General features: G+C 34.6%; 3 long non-coding RNA genes and 1 pseudogene across 3 annotated transcripts; 2 read left to right on the plus strand and 2 right to left on the minus strand.

Annotated features, from left to right (window-relative positions):
* Nucleotides 1-287: 287 nt before the first annotated feature.
* LOC113361793 lies at nucleotides 288-674 on the plus strand. Its single transcript, XR_003365327.1, has 2 exons — nucleotides 288-432; nucleotides 524-674. It is a non-coding gene; the product is annotated as an uncharacterized LOC113361793 (long non-coding RNA).
* Nucleotides 675-3,193: 2,519 nt separating this feature from the next.
* LOC113361794 lies at nucleotides 3,194-5,569 on the minus strand. The gene is made up of 4 exons (XR_003365328.1): nucleotides 5,366-5,569; nucleotides 5,247-5,273; nucleotides 3,704-3,786; nucleotides 3,194-3,446 (listed from the first exon to the last, which is right to left on the minus strand). It is a non-coding gene; the product is annotated as an uncharacterized LOC113361794 (long non-coding RNA).
* Nucleotides 5,570-15,665: 10,096 nt separating this feature from the next.
* On the plus strand, nucleotides 15,666-16,266 carry LOC113361795. Its single transcript, XR_003365329.1, has 2 exons — nucleotides 15,666-15,807; nucleotides 15,892-16,266. It is a non-coding gene; the product is annotated as an uncharacterized LOC113361795 (long non-coding RNA).
* Nucleotides 16,267-22,035: 5,769 nt separating this feature from the next.
* LOC113360247 lies at nucleotides 22,036-22,694 on the minus strand (annotated as a pseudogene).
* Nucleotides 22,695-22,922: the final 228 nt, after the last annotated feature.

The raw sequence follows: 22,922 nt of genomic DNA on the forward strand, positions 1-22,922 counted from the left end.
AACCGTGATTTAAAAATATTTGAACAAATGACCCATTTTCCGAATTTGTATTTTGATAATGTATTGATGTTTACTAGTGTTCTAATGAAAACAATCTGACTCTGGCGTTTTTCCGATAATATATACTAACATTACTTGTCAAACAATTTTGTTCAACGATCACGACCCTTAATTATCATAAATATCAATATTTGTTATGAAAATCGATATTTTATGTTTGTGGGGCTACAATATAAATAGAAGTTAGTTAGCATTATTTGATCATAATCATTCGGTTCATTGATATACCTAACTCATCAACAAAGATCTCCTACATTTATAGGATCAATAGTATCGCAAGAAAAATCATATACTTAATCATGGCCAAGATGAGTATGTTTCTTTGCTTCTTCTTGTTTGTCTTGGTTTCCATGCCAATCTCGTCTTCCAACAGTAAGTTGACTTTCACATAGTCTAGAATAATTTAACTTCAGTTTCAATTCTTATAACTATGTCTAATTATCAACTAATGAATATCGATCAGGGATGATACTGGAAGAGGATCCGGTGGTGGTAGTAGACAAATGCCTGACATTTGTATGCTCTTGCCCACCGTGCAGAATTGGTGAGATGGCGACAACGAAAAAAAAACAATAACCATATCAACAAAGGAGTGCATATGTAACTTCCCACAATGCATTGCTGTTTAAATTACCTATGGGACACTGATCGTTCTACATTCTACATGTTTTTTTGTTCATATAAACGTAATGTTACTACTGTATTTAGGTCAACGGTAATGTACTTATATGATATGATGAATGCGTATATGTAACTAAGTAATTATCCCAAACTTCTTTTCGTTAATTTTCTACATCTCCAAACCTAGATTTGTTCGGATATAATCTGAGATGTCAGATTTTCCGTGTAGATTTGGATTTATGTAAATACTATTTAATGCTTACAATAAAAAAATCATAATTTTTATGATTTTAAGTTTAAGTTTTTTTTTTCCTGATTCGTTTGATGAAATATCTATGCTATCAAGCTTTGTTATATAGTAGCCCTATTGGCATTTTCCAGTGGTGGTGCTGCATTATAATCAAGATTAAGAAAAATATTGATTCAAAAGATCTACTTCTTGTTTATGGAAGTATCTGACATATATGATGGCAATGATCAATATTAAAAAAAAAAAGATTCAAACGATCAAGAAACAAAATGGTTTGAAACCATTATCGGTATAAAAATTTCTTCAGAAGAATGTAAAATCTTAGTACAATTTTCATTTTTCATTTCTTTAAGTTTCGAAGTTCTTAAATTAAGTATTCATTGTTATTTTATATTTTCTGATATAATTGATCATGATGGAATCAAAATTTCATATTAATGAAATTACGAGGAATATACATATATATAAAGGAAAAAAGTAATAAAAGGTACACAATTATATCTCAGTGGAATCTGAATTTAGCAGTCGGGGAAGCAAGTAAAATAAATTTTGCATTGCTGAAGCAAAGGAATAACTAAGTTTACTCGCTCTTTTTTTTTTTGCGTATTATTAGAAATTGTTATTTTTGAACTTTTGGATTCATCGTTCATCTAGCTTATGTTGAATATTTTCATAAGTGTTTTCCGCTATCTATGGGATCCGGGGGTCCGCGAGGGGGAGGGTGGGGTATCCCCTTTGTATAGTGCGAAACATTATTTCGTAGAATTTTTTTTCTTGTTTTGTATATAAAAACCTATCAGTTTCCAGAAATTTCTATCGACCGTGCATCTTTTTTCCCATAGGGTTTCTTTACAAGATATACCATAAATGGATGCTTGTTGAAAGCGTCAAAAACATCTACAAAAGGCATGAATTCCTCTTTAAATAGCGAAGGCTTTCTCCCATTGCAAAACTTCAAAATCTCTCACTAAGAATTTTCATATTCTATAACTGTGTGTTTTTAGTTGGGTCAAGGGAGTACAACCTTTGAATCCAACAACGTTGTTAGGTATTCATTGTATCTGAAAAGCAATATTTCGCTAACTGGTTGTACTCACAAATTATTTGGAAGGGTCAAATAATTGCTGAAAAAAATCGCAAGACCTTAATGTTAAGTGAGACAACATTCTTTTTTGTTCTCTAGATTTCATCTTATGATTACCCATTTTCCAATAGCTTAGACTTCAAATGAAAATATATGACCAAATTTGTCATTCAATAAATTCCCTATGTTTAAAACACTGGAAATTTGAAGTTGTTTCATCATTTTGATATCATGTATTACCATAAGTTTAAAAGCTTTCCAAAAAGCTATTATTCAGGTTCTGGCTTGAATTAAAGTAGAAGTATGACCAATGTTGCGATTTGGACAACTCTCTAAATAAGTTAGTCCACTAAAATTGTGAAAAAAGTGATTAATCCAAGGTAAACCATCCAATGGGATAGAGGTGCAAAATGTGCCGACCCAGTCCAGCCCAACTCACAAATCACGTGTTTTATGTGTTTTGTGTCGCGTTGTGCTGTGTCGAAGATTAAAGTGTGTCATATTATGTCGTGTTGGAAAACATGTTGTCTCTGCTGGGAACATTTAAATTATGTTTTTCAAAAGAAATTTTTTTCCATGTGTTGTTATAAAAAGATTTTAACATAACTGAGATAAAATGCTAAAAATAGGCTAGAGTGAAGACTTTTTTGTGAAATGTGATGTATTGTGCCATGTCGTACAGTGTTTTATACATGTTATAACATTTTTTTAACGTGTTTTTCTATATTGTGCCACATGCTTATTCGTAGCACGTGCCATTTGATGCTGTGACGATTTGCCGAATAATCTGGCCCATTGTAGCTCACTAAATTACCGTGTTGTGTCGTACTTCACTAGTGTAAAATAGAAGTTAAACCACTGTCAGGACAAGAAGTAACATTGATAAAAACGATTGTGTTCATCAGCTCTAATATATGAGTGGTTTTACTTAAAACGACTGTGTTTGAGATTCGTTGAATCCTTTAGAAAAACTACTTTCTTTAACAGTCCATCGGTACAACTGACACACACAGTAGTATATGTTGGTCATACTTTATAAAAAAAATGTATGGATTCAACTGAATCCAAAGCTGATTCAGCTGAATTTAAAACTAAAAGCTTAATCATAATAAATGATTCAACTGAATCTAAAACTAAAAGCTGAATCACAATTAAATTATAATGATTTCAAATTGATAATGACTTTAAAAATCAAGTTGTATTGAAAAGTTTATTCAGTTTACAATATCAACTATCTAAATTACTGCAAGTTCCAAGTCTGAAAAACTTCAACACTAAGTTGGAAAAGCTTAACCTATATTCGGATATTCCTATTACAAGCATAAGGACCAGATCAAAGCTTCAACACTAAGTTGAAGGTAAGATGTTACCATCTATGCCTTCATTTTTCGAAAAACTATCTCCAACCAGGTCCATTACTCCAGCCCTAAGCTGCAAACAAAATCAAGACTATAGCAATTAACAATAGAAAAAAAGAGGAAACGAGACAAGAAATAGCACGGCCTACAACTACATGTACAAATACTCAAATTGAAATTTAAAGACATACGAACTACAACTACTTTTCATATGAAAAATATATCATCCATAACTCACGAAGAAATTAAGATACTGAACCAAAACATACACAGTGAATCGATAAAGTTCTTAAGAGAAAATCCACAAACTTCGTCAATTTAGATCCTTACCCAGCAGACTGGACAGTTCACACTCAGTATGGAGGTCCATAGCTGCATCTATTACCTTTTCTATGACCAAACTTTCACTCCACCTACAAAAAATTCAAACAAAATGAATTGAAACATAGTACTTATACATAAAAGATTCAATCATGAGAAGAAAATATGAGAACTTGTCGGACAATTGACAATTGTGTCTTGTTCTGGTCTAATTTAAAGGTGTGCTGTGAAAAATCTTTGAATTTTAAAAATTGAAGAAGGGTGTGAACCATGCAATCAACGATCAAGCTATAAACCAACAAAAATATGGACTTAGCTGCCCAACTGGTCAATAACAAAGTTCTAACAACAGAGTCCTTAAAAATTCTTGAAGTTCAATATCAGTACCATTGTATCTGTGTGGCCAGCAGACACAAGCACTAAACCGATTCTTATTGGTCCATAAGAGCTCAAGACTTGTTGAAAATTGAAGGAACCAGAAATGTACAAGTGTTTCTTTTAGGAAGAAAAAATTCTCAACACGAACACCAATTCACAACCAACGGATTACGTAAAAAGCAACAAGTCATTTACTTACAGCAAGGCAGATAAATGCAAAGTGAATATTTATCCGTTGAGATTAAACAATTTCTTCTCAGTATCATAATATAAAACCTACATATAAGAGACCTCTATAGCACGAACAATATACATTTAAACAATGAAGCAACGGTTCTAAGCATCTTACACAATCCATATTAAGTACAAAACTACACTTTAAACCTTCAACTCAAATACATCTACACATAGTCTTTCAGCATATGCAACCTAATCATTATAAATCATGCTGGAACGAAGAGGAACAACAATATAAATCAGGTTTCTTCTTGCTGGGATCAAGAAGAATTTCAAATGCAACAACTAGAATCTTTTGTGATATTCATATTAAGCTATCACAGATTCATCACTATCATTCATAAAAACCAAACAAAATCCAAATTCATATGCATACCAGAATCATATGAAAAAAATCAGATAGCTACATCACAATGTTTATCAAAAAGTCTCCCAGTTGCAGTTTATTCAGCAAATAATTTAATTTAAAACTAAATGCATGCCCAAACAAAAATATCAAAGACTTGGTCCGAAATAACATTTAGAAATTATTAACCTTTTAGATTTATCTTAAACTTGAATACAAACATCAAATACTGATAATACAAACATAATTCCTTAACTGAACACAAGTACCTCAAAGTAGAACACGAAGCTTCATAAAAATCTCAAAACCCAAATTCAACAGAAGGAACATAGAAAAGAAAATAATTCAAATGTAAAAGCATCACGATTACACACCAAACGAAAATCAAAGAAAAGTATAAAAAAATAGATCTCAAAATTGAAATCTCTAAAAAAAATATTCAAACAGATACAAGTTTGTTCAACCATTAGCATCTTAAGAGAAACCATTTTACATAATAAAAATAAAATCTGAGAACTTCAGCAACACCAACAAATCCATAATTGCGATGTAACACCAATAAATTGAATCAAAGTGATGGAGATATTATACCTGAAAATAAATCCACCTGAAGGTATTCTACATACAAAAATGAAACAAAAATTAAATTAAAAACCCAACCTTCAAAAAATGAGCGAAAAATAACTGAAATTGTGAACCCGCGGGGTTACCTGAAAAATATTGAAAACGGAAACTCCGAAGAAATGGGTTTTGAAAAAAACGCTTGATTGATATGGAGAGGAATAATGGTTTTAAATCATTTGCTAGTTAGGATTTGCTTCTAATTGATCATGGAGATTTATGTCTTGATTTCTTTTTTCTTGTAAACTGGATCTCTGAATTGAACTGGAGAGAGGAATTGTGATGATACAATAGAAACAGATATAAAAGTAAAGATAGTAATATCTCGATAGAAACGAGGTTTCATCATCACCGTCAAAATATTCCCTAACTTACATTTAACCCTTGGTTCTAAATCTGGGGCTATAGAAACTAGTTTCGCTCACAGTAGTTTGTTTTTTTTTGGTATTTGCGCCATAGTAGTTGATTTTTTTTTTTGATAAAATAAGAAATTGTATTAACGGATTTGAAAGTGATAGTCTCTTGCCATGAGACTACAAAACTCAGCCGGAAAATTATTAGACAGATCGATGTTTATAGCAGTGCTTGTAACAGATTTAGCAACTGCATCTGCAACCTGATTATCTCTCCTACTAACATAAGAAAAAGTACAAAGCTCAAAATTTAAACTCAATTATTTTATCTCTCTTAAGATGTTTCTATTCTCCCATTGTATAAGAAGAACCTCATCTGTAATGGACTGGATAACTAGTTGTGCATCAGCTTCAATGCTAATCCTCAAGATCTTCTTATCTGTTGCGCATGTTAAAGCTTCATGTATGGTCGTGCACTACCCATCTTCTGGACTCAGAAATCCATCTGAGAAGCTTCCTTTGATTCCTTCACATCTTCCTGTACCTGTTGATAGACACATTTTTGTGTCTTATATCATCTCAATTGTATATATTGTTAGTGCTCGATTTTGTACTTATTTGGTTATTTTATGTCTTTGTAGGTGTTTTTGGAGAAATAAGCTTTTACGGAAAAATTGGCTCGAAAAGAGGTTTTTGCGCTTGTGGGAGAACATTACTATATGGACCCTCAGTTTGGATAAGGGGTAACCTAATTACTAAGGGGCACACGCAGGACACACCCAAGACCACATGATATTCGCACCCCTGATCTGGATAAGGGGAGGTCATCATCTTGGTTTGAATTCTTGAAATTGGCGGGAAAATGTCACAGCGTATAAACAGATTTTGGATTTGTATTTTGAGCCTTTGTAGAGAGATTCAATCAACAAACTTTTTTGATATGAACTTGATTTAGCAAAACAGGCCTGGTACAAGCGTTTTAACCAATCGAATTGGGTTTACGTGAAACAGGGGAGGTGGAAACATTCTCGGGTCTGGCTACGATTTGGAAAGATTATGTGCGAGTTTTTCTACGGTTTGGATTAGTATCAACCTGATTAGGTGAAAGAGGGTTGGTAAGGTAGTTGGTCGCGATTAAAAAGGAAGATACCTTTAGATCTTGGTTAAACAGGGACAGAGCGGAAAAAGAGAAGTTATTGTACTATTATTGGCAGTTGCGTTCGTAAAGAATTGGAGAAGATATTCTGAAGATTTGGTTTCACTTTTCCGACAGAAGTTGGATTAAAACAGGGAGACGCACGAGATTAAAAAGGAGAAATATCTGTGACTTGCAGGGAAGAAAAGAAGATATATTCGGGAAGTTTTGTATCCCTGAGGTGTATAAATAGGCTTGGATGAAGTCCCAGAGAGGGTGTCAAGAGTTTGGGAGTCTTAGGAGGTTCTGGTGGAGCTCCGGTGCGAAGAAGACATGTTGCAAAGAAGTTCTCTGCTGGTGAAGAAGAAGCTGCTATTGAAAAACATTGTGATGCTAAGGACAGTCGTATAAAAGCATCGCAGTGTTACAACAAAGAACACAGTCGCAAAAGAGCAGTCTTATTTCACTGTAATCTTCGTAACAGTCGATCTGCAACTTTTAAGTGTTGCAGTTTCGCTGTTTTATTCATTTTCCAATATTTCTTCAATAAAACACCTTTTTGAGTTATGGATTATTATTTTGAGCGAGTGTTCGACATCATGAGCTAAACCCCAACACTGGAACAATGGAGGAAGCTATTCTACGCACATGTGGTAATTTTATTTAATTTCTTTATGACTAATTGCACTATCATTAAATGATTTATGATTTTTCTTAATTGATTGTGATTTTTTTTTATGTCGCATGCTTAGTCTAAGTACTTTTGATGCGTCATGCTTGTGATCTATAGTCAATCTTCTAAAAATCTACCTTAGCAAATAATTAGAGTCAATATTTATTATTAGTTGAGCTATAATTGTTTGAAATAAATATTTGAATCGCATAAATGAATTAGTGGTGGAATCCTGAGTCTCAGTACCTCTCGATATTGTGAGAATCTTTGTGTATAATTTCTTTATTTTGTTTTTAAATATTAAACCCGAATCTCATCAAATCCGAGTGAACGATACTTTACTTACCACTTTCAAAATTACATCAATTTTTGGCGCCGCCGAAGCGGATTTATATTAGGTTTTAGGTTTTAGATTTCTATTATTATTTAGATTTTTTTTTTGTTCTCTTTTACGCCTTTGGTATTTTTCTATTTTTTTTCAGATTTGGAGAGGAGCAACAAGGAAAGAAAAATCGCTATAAAAGGAAATCATCGCGAAAGAAGGAAAGAAAAGAGGAGTCCGAAAGGAGTGAAAAAGATTTTGTATATATTTAGATTTTATTTATTTTATTTTTAGAAACTGTAAATAAGGTTTTATTTTTTTGTAATTTTTCTTTATATTTTTGGACATTTAAATTTTTGGACTTTGGACATTATTATTTTTAAACCCTAAGGAAGGGTTAAGAATAAATATAAACTGTTTGCAGGGAAGGAAGACAATTATGATACTGTCTCGCCCCCTCGGGTTCGTACACTGACATAGGAGTCGGTGGCCTGAGTCGACTTCAAAGGTTCATCGCCCGTCTGGTAAGGGAGGTAAGACTATATCCACCCACGAATCTCCTGTCAGTGGGTTTTATTTTGTGTGACAACTAACACCCCTGCAATAGAATGTCGAACTGGTATTACAATAATCAATACAATGAGTATCCAACTGATTTTCAAAATGGACGTTACAATTTTGACAATAGTGTAAATAGTGGTTGGGAACGCCAATCTTTTCAAGGTTATGGATCATACCATGGTGAGTCCAATTACTATCCACATGCCTACCGGTTATACGAGCGAGTTTGTTTTAATTCCTCTCCTCTAGATAACCTCAGAAAATTAGATGAGTCAACACGTGAGTTTGCTGGGTCAATACGTAGGCTTAAATTAGAGACGGAAGAAAGAGCTGCTTGAATTACTCTTGATTGTCAATACATTCTTTCTTATATCACCCGTGGAAATAATGATAATTTTTATAATCAAGATGAAGAGGTTAAAAATGGTAACATTACTTTTTTAGATGAGGTTCGACCATTTTCATGTTATGATGATTATGATGAGGATAGTGTGTATAAAGAATCAGACACATATACGCGTAGTGATCAGGAATTTGTCACTCCGATTGAGCTTTACAATGATAATATTATTTTTAGTTCAGATCCAGATAATTTTAATAATTATTCACTTATTCAAAAGGACGAGGATTTGACTAGAGATACCACCATTTTAGACGATGTAGTATTCCCTTTTGATTACGAAGCCAATAATGGTTTAGAAGAGCGATTTTATTCTGAGAATATTGTTTTTGAATCTAGCGATTTATAAACATTAGTATTGGACAAAGAATATAGATTCAAAGAGATTTAAACTATGAGTGAGGATGCACCACACGATTTTAGCTTAGAAGAATCAACTAACCAATTTCAGGAATCTGATGACCTAGAAATTATGGAGATTGTGACTAGTCTATCAAGAGACACTGAAAACTCTAAGTTTGGGGGTAATTATCATTCTCCATGTGATTTAACTTTTGGAAAGATACCTCACTTGGGACTTTATTTACATGCCTCAACCATTTTACAAGATTATCTTCATAAACGTTTTTCTGAGCCTAGTGAAGTCCATAAGGATGTTCAGTTGTTAGAAACCCATCCTCTGGTTGATGTGGTTTACTCAGGCTATGATACCCAGATTGATTTTGTTTTCCCACCAAATATTTTTCAACCTATTGTGGGAACATATAAGCTTCAGATGTGTCAATTATTTAGTTTCGAGACTAAACCTAAGTACTTTAAGAGATTAGAATCGACACATTTGTTTAAGGAAGACCACCACTCTTATTGTGGTCAGCTGTGTAGGTGAAACCTGATTGACTTAGAGGATCCTCAATTATTCAAGTTATTATTATGTGCTTCTAAGTTTTTAGTTGTGTTTTTCCCGACTCTAGGACCTGAACATTCGGATCTAACTTATGAGGAAACGCAACCCATGAAAATATTTTATCTAGACCCAGTTATAGAACCTGAACCATAGCTAGGTGTAGTTGTCTTAAACAGGAAACTAGACAAGTGTGTGCTTTATTTGTTAATTTTCTTGGCATATTGTAGAGTCCTTTTATTGGTGCTACCTTTATTTGGTTTTGATGACCCACAAATATTTCGGCTATTACTTTATGATTTTATGAGGTGACTAATCCTTTCTTAGTCTAGATGAAGACGTTAAACTTAGGACTTCTTGGGAGGTAACCCAATATTCATGCGATACAGTAATATCTTTCCTTAACTCTATTGCTTCAAATGGTAACAATTTCTCCTTGTTCATGTTTTTCATTTTATCTTTAGAACATCGAGGACAATGTTATATTTAAGTTTGGGGGTATGGGAGAAACATTTTAGTTGCATTATAAATAAACTTCAGAGCCTAGAAATTTATGTTTATTAAGGATGGCACTAACTAATCTAAGTGGATGGAAACATATTGGTTGTAGGAGTTGAGGAACCAATCTGATTAGATGGAAACATCTAAAGAGTCTATTCATAAAAGCACAGATCTCAGGTGTTAGAATTTACAAAAAACATGGTAGTTTTCCATATTTCTATGAATCCTTTTAACTTCTATTTTTATTTTTTTATTTTAAATATGTTTCTAAGTGATTTGGATGGGCACACGAATCAAGTTGTTACCACTGCTAGGGTGAAATAGAGTGATTGAGTTACCAAAAAAAAAATAAAAAAAATGAGACCAGACCATCAGTATAACCAAAATAAATTCAATAAAGTCGACCACTGGTACCCTTTTATATGCCAGCCGAGTTGACCTAGATTTAGGATTATCGACCACTGGTTCCCTTGTATATTCTAGTAGTGTTGGTATTAGTCAAATCGGTATCTCAGTCCAATAGGATAGGTTCGTTTTGGCAGTGGCCTTCAGACAGATATGGGAAACACCATTCACCTTAGTTAACATCAAAACCATCTATGTTTTTGTCTATATCCATCTTCCTAATTTATCCATGTGATTGTTGATTACGGTTATGATGTCCAGAAACTATCTGAGTAGAGCTCAATCACTTATATATGAATAGTATGTTTGAGTGTAAACTCGTGTACAACAATTAGAATTTCGCATCAGGGTACTTTCTCCTGTAGTCAATAAGTATGTCAACCAAAGAGATTCTTTAGTGCCTTCCAAGGTTTTGCGTAGATAGCTATGGTCTGGAGTATAAAGGTTTTGTGAGTATATCTCTTGTAAGCCCTCCCGAGACTATAACTCGGCCACTAGGGCCACCTAGGGGTTTAAGGGATTATTGCATACGTTTGAATTTTTGAAATTAGCGGGAAAATGTCACAGGGTATAAACAGATTTTGGATTTGTATTTTGATACTTTTTAGAGAGATTCAATCAACAAACATTGTTAATATGGACTTGATTTAGCAAAACAGGCCTGGTACAAGCGTTTGAACCAATCGAATTGGGCTGTATCATTGGGTTTACGTGAAACAGGGGAGGTGGAAACTTTCTCGGGTCTGGCTACAATTTGGAAAGATTGTATGCGAGTTTTTCTACGGTTTGGATTAGTACCAATCTGATTCGGTGAAAGATGGTTGGTAAGGTAGTTGGTTGCGATTAAAAAGGAATATATCGTTACATCTTGGTTAAACAGGGAAAGAGCGGAAAGAGAGAAGTTATTGTGCTATTATTGGCATTTGCGTGCGCAAAGAATTGGAGAAGATATTCTGAAGATTTGGTTTCACTTTTCCGAGAGAAGTTGGGTTAAAACAGAGAGACGCGCGAGATTAAAAAGGAGAAATATCCATGACTTGCAGGGAAGAAAAGAAGATATATTCGGGAAGTTTTGTATCCCTGAGGTGTATAAATAGGCCTGGATGAAGTCCTAGAGATAGTGTCGAGAGTTGGGGAGTCTTAGGAGGTTCTGGTGGAGCTCCGGTGCGAAGAAGAGAAGTTGCAGAGAAGTTGTCTGTTGGTGAAGAAGAAGCTTCTGTTGAAGAACATTGAGCTCCTAAGGACAATTATAAAAGCATCGTAGTATTACGACACAGAAGACAGTCGCAAACTCGCAATCTTATTTAACTGTAATCTTCGTAAAAGTCCCTCTGCAACATTTATAAGTGTTGCAGTTTCGCTGTTTTATTCCTTTTCCAATATTTCTTCAATAAAACACCTTTTTGAGCTATAGATTATTATTTTGGGCGAGTGTTCGACATCATGAGCTAAACCCCAACACTGGGACGGTGGACGAAGCCATTCTTCACACATGTGGTAATTGTATTTAATTTCTTTATGACTATTTGCACTATTATTAATCGATTTATGATTTTCTTAATTGATCGTGATTTTGTTTGATGTCGCATGCTTAGTCTAAGTACTTTTGATGCGTCATGCTTGTGATTTACAGTCAATATTCTAAATTCTACCTTAGCAAATAATTAGAGTCAATATTTATTATTATTTGAGCTATAATTGTTTAAAATAAATATTTGAATCGCATGAATGAATGAGTGGTGGAATCCTGAGTCTCAGTACCTCTCGATATTGTGACAATCTTTGTGTATAATTTCTTTATTTTGTTTTTAAATCTTAAACCCGAATCTCATCAAATCCGAGTGAACAATACTTTACTTACCACTTTCAAAATTACATCTCCTATTCGCAAAACAACACCAGTTCCAAGTGTTTTAGTATTATGACAGAAGGAGGCATCAACTTTTTTTTTTTGCTAAGTCAAGAAATTGCATTGATAAAAAAGATATTTACAAGATAGATATAGGAGAAAAGAGATCAATGTGATCCCAAAAACTCCTAAAACCTATTTAAAACGATAATAAATTACATTTGGGAATTCAATTGAACTTAAGAAAACTGGGCGACCTTCAAAATGAATACCAACCCCATACTCTAATAAACAACCACGCTTTGCCATGGTATCAGCTGCAAAATTTGCCTCTCTAAAGGAATGTTCAAAACGAATTGAACCATATAAACCTTTAAATTCCATCCATCTTTGCCTAGCAAACCAAGGAACGTTATCTTCTTCCAAAGCAGAATGAGGCATCAACATTAAACTTAAGAATATCATGTAGTGGTGGTTTCTATTGAGAGGTTAAACTGAAATCAGATTAATGTTGTTAGTTAAAGGTTCATGTAAGTGAGAATGCAGATGATAAATTATTTTATGCTTGGAGCTAACATGGTTGAGAGATACTCCCTGAAAAACTGCAACACACCTGTCCTTCCAAATAACCCAAGTTGTAACTATCAAAGTATAGATCTTTGATTTATCTTTATATATGATGTGATCTAAGAACCAGTTTTATACCCATTCTTACACAATACAATGAACACTATGAACTGCTTTAATATCTACATTTGAAAGCCTCCATATTTTCTTGGCATGATCACATTCAAAGATTAGATGTTCTATGGTTTCTGCACTCCCTCCACGGATAGCACAATGAGGAGCAACGTGCTCATCATAGATGGACAATTTATATCTGGTATTATGCAGATCTCTGATGTATTTTCAGGCAAACAGTTTAATTTTGTATGCAATACTTGTTTTCCACAGTGATCTCCAGATATTGTTTTGAATAACTCTGCCATTAACCTGAACAACTGAAGTAGTCATTGTAAGTTTCTTTTATGTACTTTTCACAGAAAACTTACCATATTTTGCTGGCATCCAAAACATTGTATCTTCTTTTGAAGTATCAAGAAAAATACTCATAATTTTCTGACAGTATTTTTGTCAAAGAGTTTGTATAGCAAATCAGCATTCCATATATCAGTTTCAGGAAGTATAAACTCTTCAACATTCTGATAAAATCTGAAGAAATCATTGATAGGGACATGAGGAGAAATCATGCCTGGAATCCATCTATCTAACCAAATTTTGGTTTTCTTACCATTATTAACTTCCATGAAGTAATTTTGTTTTACCACCTGAATGCCCTTGACAATTCCATTCCAAGTATATGAGTCATTTCCAACCTTCAAATCTTGGTGTAGAATATCACCATTTTTAAAGTATTTGCTCCCATGATGTTAGTCCAGAGAGCATCATTTTCATTGCACAATCTTCATGCCATCTTTGTAAGAAGAGCCAAATTTAGCTTCTCAAGATCTATAAAGGCTACACCACCTAATTCTTTAGGGATAAAAACTTTGTGCAAAGCTATTGGATTCGAGCCAGTATTAGAACTATGTCCCCAGAAAAATCTTCTTTGTATAGTGGTTACTTGTTGATGAGCTGTGTAGGTAATTTGAAAGTACCCAGTTGATAAATTGGTACTGTTTTAGAACATGTTTGATCATGGTAGACCTGCCAGCTTGAGTAAGAGAAGTACATGACCAGTGGAGTATCTACTCATGAAATTGTCTTCAATAGCTTTGAAAGCCTCTTGCTTTGAATGACCCAGTAGCAATGGAGAACCAAGGTATTTTACTTTAGAACTCATAGGCTTGACTCCCATTAGCTGAGTGATTGAATCAACCAATTCAGGATTAGTTTTCTTATTGAAATGTATGGAAGACTTATCAAAGTTTATTACTTAACCTGATTGAGTGCTGAAGTTGTGGAGAAGATCCAAATGATTATTAGCTGATATACTCTATTTAATATCATGATATTTATAAAGATACCACTAAAGTAACGACTGCGAATGCAACCAGTTTAACTTTTTATTAACAAAACCACACTTTCTCACAACACCCGTAATTATGCTGGCCTAAGGAATTCATATCTTCAAAGCCCAAGAAATGGTTAAAAACCCATTTTCCACTGGTGCTTGGATGCACTGGATGTGTCTCAAGTTTTAGCATGCTAACTAGGACGGATTATGTTCTTGTTGACATGACCAATTTTATACCTCTACAGTGGATCGTCTTTTTCTTACAGTTTCAAATACAAAATATGACCAACAATGTGATTTCGCATGGTATTTTTGTAGGTTTATTGAGGTGGACGTATTAGTTGGGAAATTTGATTTTATCAACCAAAGCCGTATGTTGCACTCAATATATATTCGGAAAATGGCTCATTTCTCCAAATATTTTTAAAACATGGTTCAAATGGACGAATAAAAATTAGTATGGGTGAAATTGACAAAAAAAGATAGGAAAAATGAAACTGGATTCATCTTGACTTAAACTCAAAAAAGGAGGATGAAACTGGATGCATCCTGATACAAATTAAAAATAAGAAAAAACATTTTAAAATTGGTAGAATGAAACTGTTCACATTCTGGCATTTTTTACAGTTTCGTCCATTTAAACAGTATCAAATTTTGCATGTCCGTTTCACCCATGAATTGTTGATTTTGGTCTTTTTAGCTAATTTTGTGATATATATTTTTGTTTTCCCTGGCGAATATAGAATCCTAGACGAGTAAATTGTCCGGAAATTGTCCTATAGCTTGTAGTTTGGGTTTAGTCATAAGAGACCCCCTCAAAATATTGCAAAAAGCATCATTTTCGATGAGAAGCACCTTAACAAGATCAGCGGTTCAGCCATGCCAGCGATTGTTTAGTGAAAGTTAATGAAAGCTGGACCATCAAATGATTCGAATCAAATGTTACAAATCAATTAGATAAGGCAGACAGTGCCAGCGATTGTTCATATTATGTCATACTTTGACGTGTATGTGTGTTTTCACATTATGGTCAAAGTTGTTTCAGAGATATTCAAACCCAAAACAGTAGAATTTTTATTTCTTAACGGGATTGATGTAAGCTAGTACTATTATTCCAAGAGGATATACTGTACGATTCCTACAATTATTCCGGTAAAACTTACGTTGTTTGTCAAGCAACTGTTGTTCAACTATCCCGACTCTTAATTATCGTTAATATTAGTATTTGTTGTCAAAATATCAATATTTTAAGTTTGTGGAGTAACTGGAGTTATTATATATAGAGAACTTAGTTTTCACTAATCGATCATAATCACACATTTATGCATATATTCATCGATAATGGGCAAGATGAGCATGTTCGTCTGCTTCTTCTTATTTGTGTTAATTGCCATGCCAACCTCTTCTTCTAGCAGTGAGTCTACTTTCCGATGTACTATACTTTTTAAAATCTTATACTTTTATGAATTGCAATAATTAACTAATTGTATACCGATAGGGATGATGCTCGAGGAGGTTCTGAAAGTAGGTAATAAATGCGCTCAGTGCTTCGCTCCATGCCGAACAATAGATGTGCGTGAATGCGCATATGGTGTGACCATGGACCCCTGTTGCTGCGTAATTTGCCGGGGATAAATCCTTTCGACTGCTGGTAGATCTTCATTGTACTTCCTTTTTTCTTAATACATCTTCTCTTCTTATAAAAAATAAAATAAATCCTTTCGACTGCTTGTACTGGGTTTCATGTATTTTAATGTTACATATATAGACCTTTGTATCCGCTGTGTGTGCATGCTATTGTGTTTCTCCTCTTAATTAATTTGATGTAGCTTACTAGATATACCGTATATTTATGTATCCGTGTTTCAATTTACTTCCACAAATTCAAAGTGCTTGCGTGTTGTGCTGTTCTAAGTTGTCTCGGATAACAGATTAATTAATTTTCCTAAGCGACGACATAAGAGATATGAGTTCGAAACTCTCCAGCACTAAAGAGTTCGAAAATCATGGGAACCAAATTCTTTTACCGATAGAAAATAAATAAATAATAAGAAAATGCAATTACCGATCAAAAAAATAAACGGATTAAAATTTCATAGAATTTTAATTTTAACGGTGAAGCTAATGATAAATTAATTTGGAGATTCAGGAAGTGTTAACTTTCTAGAAAGTGTTAATGGATCAACATGGAGAATATTCAGGATTTAGCGAATCCATCTTTCCATGGAAGACTTTTTGGTCCAAGAAGAGTGTTGCCCCTAAAACAAAAATGTTTCTCTAGATAGCTACTCGTAATGGACTTGGGGAAATGCATAGAATTGACAGGTATGTAGATGAAGTATCCGTAGATTGCAGAATGTGTAAACAGGTTTCTGAAAGTGTTTATCCCAAGCAGTCTGTTTTTCCTCTTCTCGTAGTCTAAGAGGCCAAGACAGACTCTATTTTAAATCCGGTGGAGCAATGGTTCAAATATCAAGAAAATGGATACACTTTCTCTTTGGGTGCAACCATGTGATGGGGCATATGGAAATATACAAATTCTTAGGTTTTTGAAGGTAAACAGCTAAATTTCCAAGGAATCCTCAAGATGGTCTTTTTTTGGTTTAATTTTTTATAAATTTCTAACTTGCAGAGTGAGATTGATACTGAACCCAACTCCAATATCCAGACTGCAGAGCCGCATTCTCCAATTCCAAGTTGGTTACCTCCGCCTCCTTAGTGCATTAAAACCAATGTAGATGCAGCTATAAGAAATGGGCACCGTATGCTTGTGAAGCGTTTACTAGAGTTAGTAATGGGACCTATTGTGGTGCTAGCACCAAACTATGAAATTCATCCTTTCCAGTGGTTGTCGAAGCTGCTGGCTTCCTTCTTGCAACTGTGGTTGCTCTATGGTTGGGTCTCACGAATATCATCATCGAAGGTAACTGCCAAATGATAGTGAATATTCACCTAGATACGACTAGTTCATCCCCATGAAGGGTATGCAAGATTATCAACGACATTAAGGCAAAGTGCAGAAGTATATCTCAAGTGGTTCTCAACTTCGTTCCCAAGCCGGGGCTAACTCCACTGCTAACAGCCTGGGTGCCTTTGCTATTACTAACAAAGTCCAAGATAAGTGGATGGCATCTCAATTTCATTTGTGTATTTATTCTCTTTTTGGTGCTTTAACAAGCTAGTGTTGTTATTTTTCAATTCTATACTAAACGATCATTGATATTTTTTTTGCTAAGTCAAAAAAACGATCATTGAGAGCTTACAACATAAGTAGTGCTCTCTAAATAAGCTCGCCTGATCGAATACAAAATCCTCAAACTTGATATTTCTAAATGAAACAACACTTATGGACCAACTGAGTAACAGCGCTTTAATGTGTCTATTAAGAGATTGATTATGTTATGGCATACTCTGAAATTCAAACTTGTTTCACAATCAGGTCGAAGTTGTTTTCAAGATATTCAAACTCAAAACAGTAGAACTTATATTTGAGTTAAACATTTCGGAATCTGGCATATTTTTCCGATGATACTAACATTACATGTCAAACCTTTTTGTTCAACGATCCCGACCCTTCATTATCATTAAGATTAGCATATCTTATCGAAATCAATATTTTGAATTCTTTTAAATTCTAGCACACTATATGTAGCGAAGTTAGCTAGCGTTACTTGATGATAATAGTTCATTCATCAATCCCTAAATCATCTTCATATGTCATCTCTTTAGCATGTGTATAAAGTCAGAACCCTCGTGTAGGTAATGGACAGGATGATAGCTTGTTGATGTCATCTTTACTCACTGGTATTAAGTTGTGAAGGTACCATACGTGGTAGCTTTCTGCTGACCAAAAGTTGAACACCTGATTTAAGATCATGAGACTGATCAGAACTGGACTTATGACGCACCATTCAACCAACACAAATTAAATTTATGGTTTCAACTTTCAAATTGGTATGACTATATACAGTTTCTCATAAGCCAGGTACCAAACAACTATGTGACAAAGATTTTAGCTTTTACTTTATCTCATGATATCATGTTTTATGAGTCTGACAAGGATTACATCACATGCTTGGAGATATCAATATTGGTTTTGAATTAATCTTTTGTCCAGTATACTGAATACTAATTCATAATCAATTATGTACTGCATATAAACTCAATCTTTTACATAATAATAAAGTTTCAACTCTAGCTCGATTCCATGTCTTGCTGATACACATATATAATCTACAAACCATGCACAAACTAATCAATCATGAATTCATCACGGTCAAACAACAATAAGGTGATAAACCGACCAATATTCCGTGAACAACACCCAACTTCACTGCCCTAGTTATTAAACCAATTCTGTTATTTTAATTGTTATTGAAAAGATTTCTTGTCTTAAGATTGTCGGCGAATAACAATTAAAAATTAATCAATCAACTAAATAATATAAGAGGCACTTATCTGATTTTTTGTGTGTTCTCCTTAGTCAACTATTAATGTCTTGAACATCCTGCTAAACACCATGGAAACAAGAAAACGGTAATGGTAGATTGAGGCGCATGTTCAACATATTGTCCTTAAGACAAGAATGCCCGGCTACACTCTGAAAAATATGATGCTATAGCCCTACGGGTACATCTGCCTCTAAGATACAACAATCTTAACAAGCTTGAATAGCACATTCAAACTTGTTCTTCTAGAACTTGGCAGCGGAAAACTCACGAATCGTTAGCACTTAAAACCCTCGTATCAAACATCGAAAAACGAAGAAGAAGTACTCAACCCCAGGGGATATATAAGAGAGGTTTTTTCTATATATATCAGCATCAAAAAGAGGTTCTTCATGTATAAAACCCTAACCCAAATCCAAAAAATATATGGTAAACTTATCCCGTAAAAAACTAAGAGATAAATTTGGAAGGTGTTTTTATTTTTGGAAAAAACTTTTTATTAGTAATTTTTATTCACATAAAACTGTATTTTTTCCAACAATCCCCCACATGAATAAAAATACGATAAAACACGGAAAACAAGAAATATCACGAATAGGCATAGGTGTCCATAAGGTCTTGAACCTTTGCTTAGTGAGAGGTTACCTGAACTACTTATTAGCCAGTGTCCATTAGGTCTTCAACTGTCTAACATTTGGTGTAACTCGCGATAACAACCACACATGATATCTCCAAGGTTGCTACCAAGCTCCGCCGTTGTGTTCATTTTGGCCGTGGACGTCTTGTTTCTCAGAATGCTCTAGAGAATCAGCTCACATTCTCATAGAAAGCGACCCACTTCCTCATTCAGATAGGTGAGTTCCATTAAGAGTGTTCACTGCTACACCCCACTTCAATCTTAAATTGAAACTATGGAACTCATTAAAACTTATTAAAAGTCATCCTTCACATGCAGTCACACTATCACATCTACACCATAGGGAAGGGACAAAGAATATAATTCTCTGATAGTGTTTACCTTTACCCGCCATAAATTAGTTGTCTCATTCGAAACCTTGATCTTGGGATCTCCAGACAGCAAGGTTGAGTATCCTTTATGGCAAGTTTATTTTATATGAGCCTTAAGTCCCACTTCCCCCTCGATGTATAATTACGAACTATCTCTTTAGAAAATCCTTTCGTCAAAGGACCACTAATTTTTCTGTTGACTTCCCTAAGTCTGTGAGGTTCTCTTTTGACTTTACATGTCTACTGAGACCTCTTTTTGACTTCACGAGTCAACTAAAATTACTTCATTAAATAGTATAGTTATCTTACCGAATTAGCCTTCTCCGAGTATGTCTAGACTTTGTCTTTGCTCATTTAATTTAGACTCACATAGTCAATTGAGTTTCTGCAATGATGGCCACAGGCTTCGGTCACAGAGGAATATCTTCTAAGAAGCATCTTAGTAATCATTCATCTTCCTCTTATGCTTGAATTAAAGCACACGAACTTTGATTTCTTCAATATACAAGTTCATCTTGTCTGTTTTAAGGACTTCCTTAGACAGACACTCCTTAAGAGGATATACACATAGGCTAAAAATTTTACATAGAATGAAACAACAACATCTCTTAAGGTCAGTATAATATGTATCACATACACAATTTAATATGTATCTCAAGTATTGCAAGTCGTATTGCAAGTCTCTGATCAGATTAACCCAGTAATTCTCTTGAGGTACAAGGGTATTTGTATACACATGATATACTGCACATTTACAACACACATTAAATGCATCGAGTTTGACAAAGACCATTTCCTTCAGAATATATTATGGTTCCCTTCGATCCTTTAGATCAAATCAACCAATTGGTCTTTCAGTCAAGTCGTAAATATCACATATTTCATAGGTGGTTGTAAAGCATATAAAAAATACATGTACTATTCAGTAGTACATTCTTTAATTACATCTTCCTCAAGATTAATGTTAGTGAAATATATATCACATATGTGAAATTACATATGTACCTCATGCATTCCAATCTCTGATCCTTTAGTCAGAGCATCCCTGTGATTTCCCAGGTTGAACGCGGATGCAAATCTGTTTTACAGCACATACTAAACGCGTTAGACAGAAACTATATCCTCAAAATTTATTTTGGTTACCTACTGATCCTTTAGACCACTTCAACCGCATAATAGTTTCCTGTCAAATCTTAAACAACAACGATTTATTAGTAGATGTAAAACAGTTATATGTTTGTCACATCACAAGATTTCATCACATCCCAAAATATCATAATAGAGACATGTGGTACGATAAGTATCTAGGTTTATACATGTATGTATAATATGGTTATATCAGATACATTTCATATTTCCAAAACTTGTAGTTTGTCCCACAACCATTAAGAATACTTTCTCCACATCTACTTATGTATCATTACCTAAGTCAAGTGTTCCTTTTGGGGAAAACAAGGTTCACTAGCCTACAGATGCACAATCAACTCAACTGGCCAAAATGCCTTAAATTCGTCCAAGTATGACTACGGCCAAATGTCCCCCCACATTTTAGTATTTCCAGTAAGTTTAAAATGGAAACTAGGATAGTAAACCAACATGATAAACCAACCCTCTTCTCTTTTAGATGAAATTCCCAGTATATTTTAGAATGTTCTTATTCTACATTCTCATTATAAAGGTATACTACCAATATAGTTTTCAATGCAAATCTCATACAAGACTTGTATTAGGAATGATAACTAACCCTGAGTATCAATTTCTACTCCAAGAAGAGATTTACCTAATCAAAGATATATCTCAAGATGTGGGTTGGTACCTGAAACGAGTTCCACTGTACCTTTTCATAATTATTTGAAGGAGATGATTGCTGCACAATACTCACTAGTACCGTCACGGATGCTTTTGTTTGTAGAGCACGCACTTCGATTCGCAAAATCTAGTGTTCCAGTTCCACATCTATCACCTCATCTTTGTAGGAAAGTTATTTACCTTCCTGGACTTGAACAATTTGTTTGCTGACTAATCTTTGACACGAGATTGGCGGCGTCTCAGGATAGCATGATATTTCTAAGCATTAACATATAATGTGCTCTTCAACATGATTCAATCTTCATATGAAAAAAAACAATTCTGTAGTAGGATCTGGGTAAGGATATGCTCGTCCCGCAGCATGTCCGTCTTAATAGTTAGGAGGCATCATATACTCCACCCAAGATGATGCCACGCCAGGATGTAAGATTCCAGGTACTGGGGTGTCCAATATGTTGATGGTTACCTCCGCCGTGGGGATGCTCAACTGGATTCATAGCCACACCGCGAACTTTTGGACAGCTGTTCCTCTTCACTTTGAACTTGTGGTATGCATTTCCAGCTTTGAGTGGGGGCTTCTCAGTCCTACCTCCACCAGCAACTTGGCCAATCATAGCACGACAACCACTCGGTACAATATTCTTAGCACCAGAAGGAAGCTTGATTCTCTATCGCCCACTTTATGCTCAACGTTGCAAACAACAACTCCTTCAGGAATTGATCTCAATGGCAAAACATTACCAACCATCAAACCAACTTTCTTCCCGCAGTACAAAAACTGACCAGTGTACATACCCTAAGCCGCAACGAACAACTCCTTCTGATGCTTATACCTGAATGGATGACGGAAGGTAACTCTATCTAATGGTGCACCACTTCCTAGATCATGAATGATTTAAGTAACTACACCTTTCAAGTAACCATTCCTTTCACCAAAATCCAAGCTCCTGAATTTGGCAGCTCCCTTACGATGATGAGTATGGGATCTGAATATAGATCCAGCTCCCTTACGCTGAGCTTTGATAACTCTACCCATCTCTCTCGATTGGTCGGCGTTCTTCTCTCTGTGTTTCAAAACTCCCCAAATACTTCCGCGGACAGTCTGGTTACCGTGAGAACTAATTTCTTCTGAGTTTCAAACTCGGTCAGCTATGCATTTTCTTTCCCTGTCTCTAACTTTGTTCATAGCTCAGCTTCTCGTCACTGCCAAACAACAGTTTCCTCCTTCCTTCGCTGCTAACAGCCAACAATCCCTTTAGCTCAA

Source organism: Papaver somniferum, chromosome 3 (assembly GCF_003573695.1).
Source record: "Papaver somniferum cultivar HN1 chromosome 3, ASM357369v1, whole genome shotgun sequence".
In the NCBI taxonomy this organism is placed as follows: domain Eukaryota; kingdom Viridiplantae; phylum Streptophyta; class Magnoliopsida; order Ranunculales; family Papaveraceae; genus Papaver; species Papaver somniferum.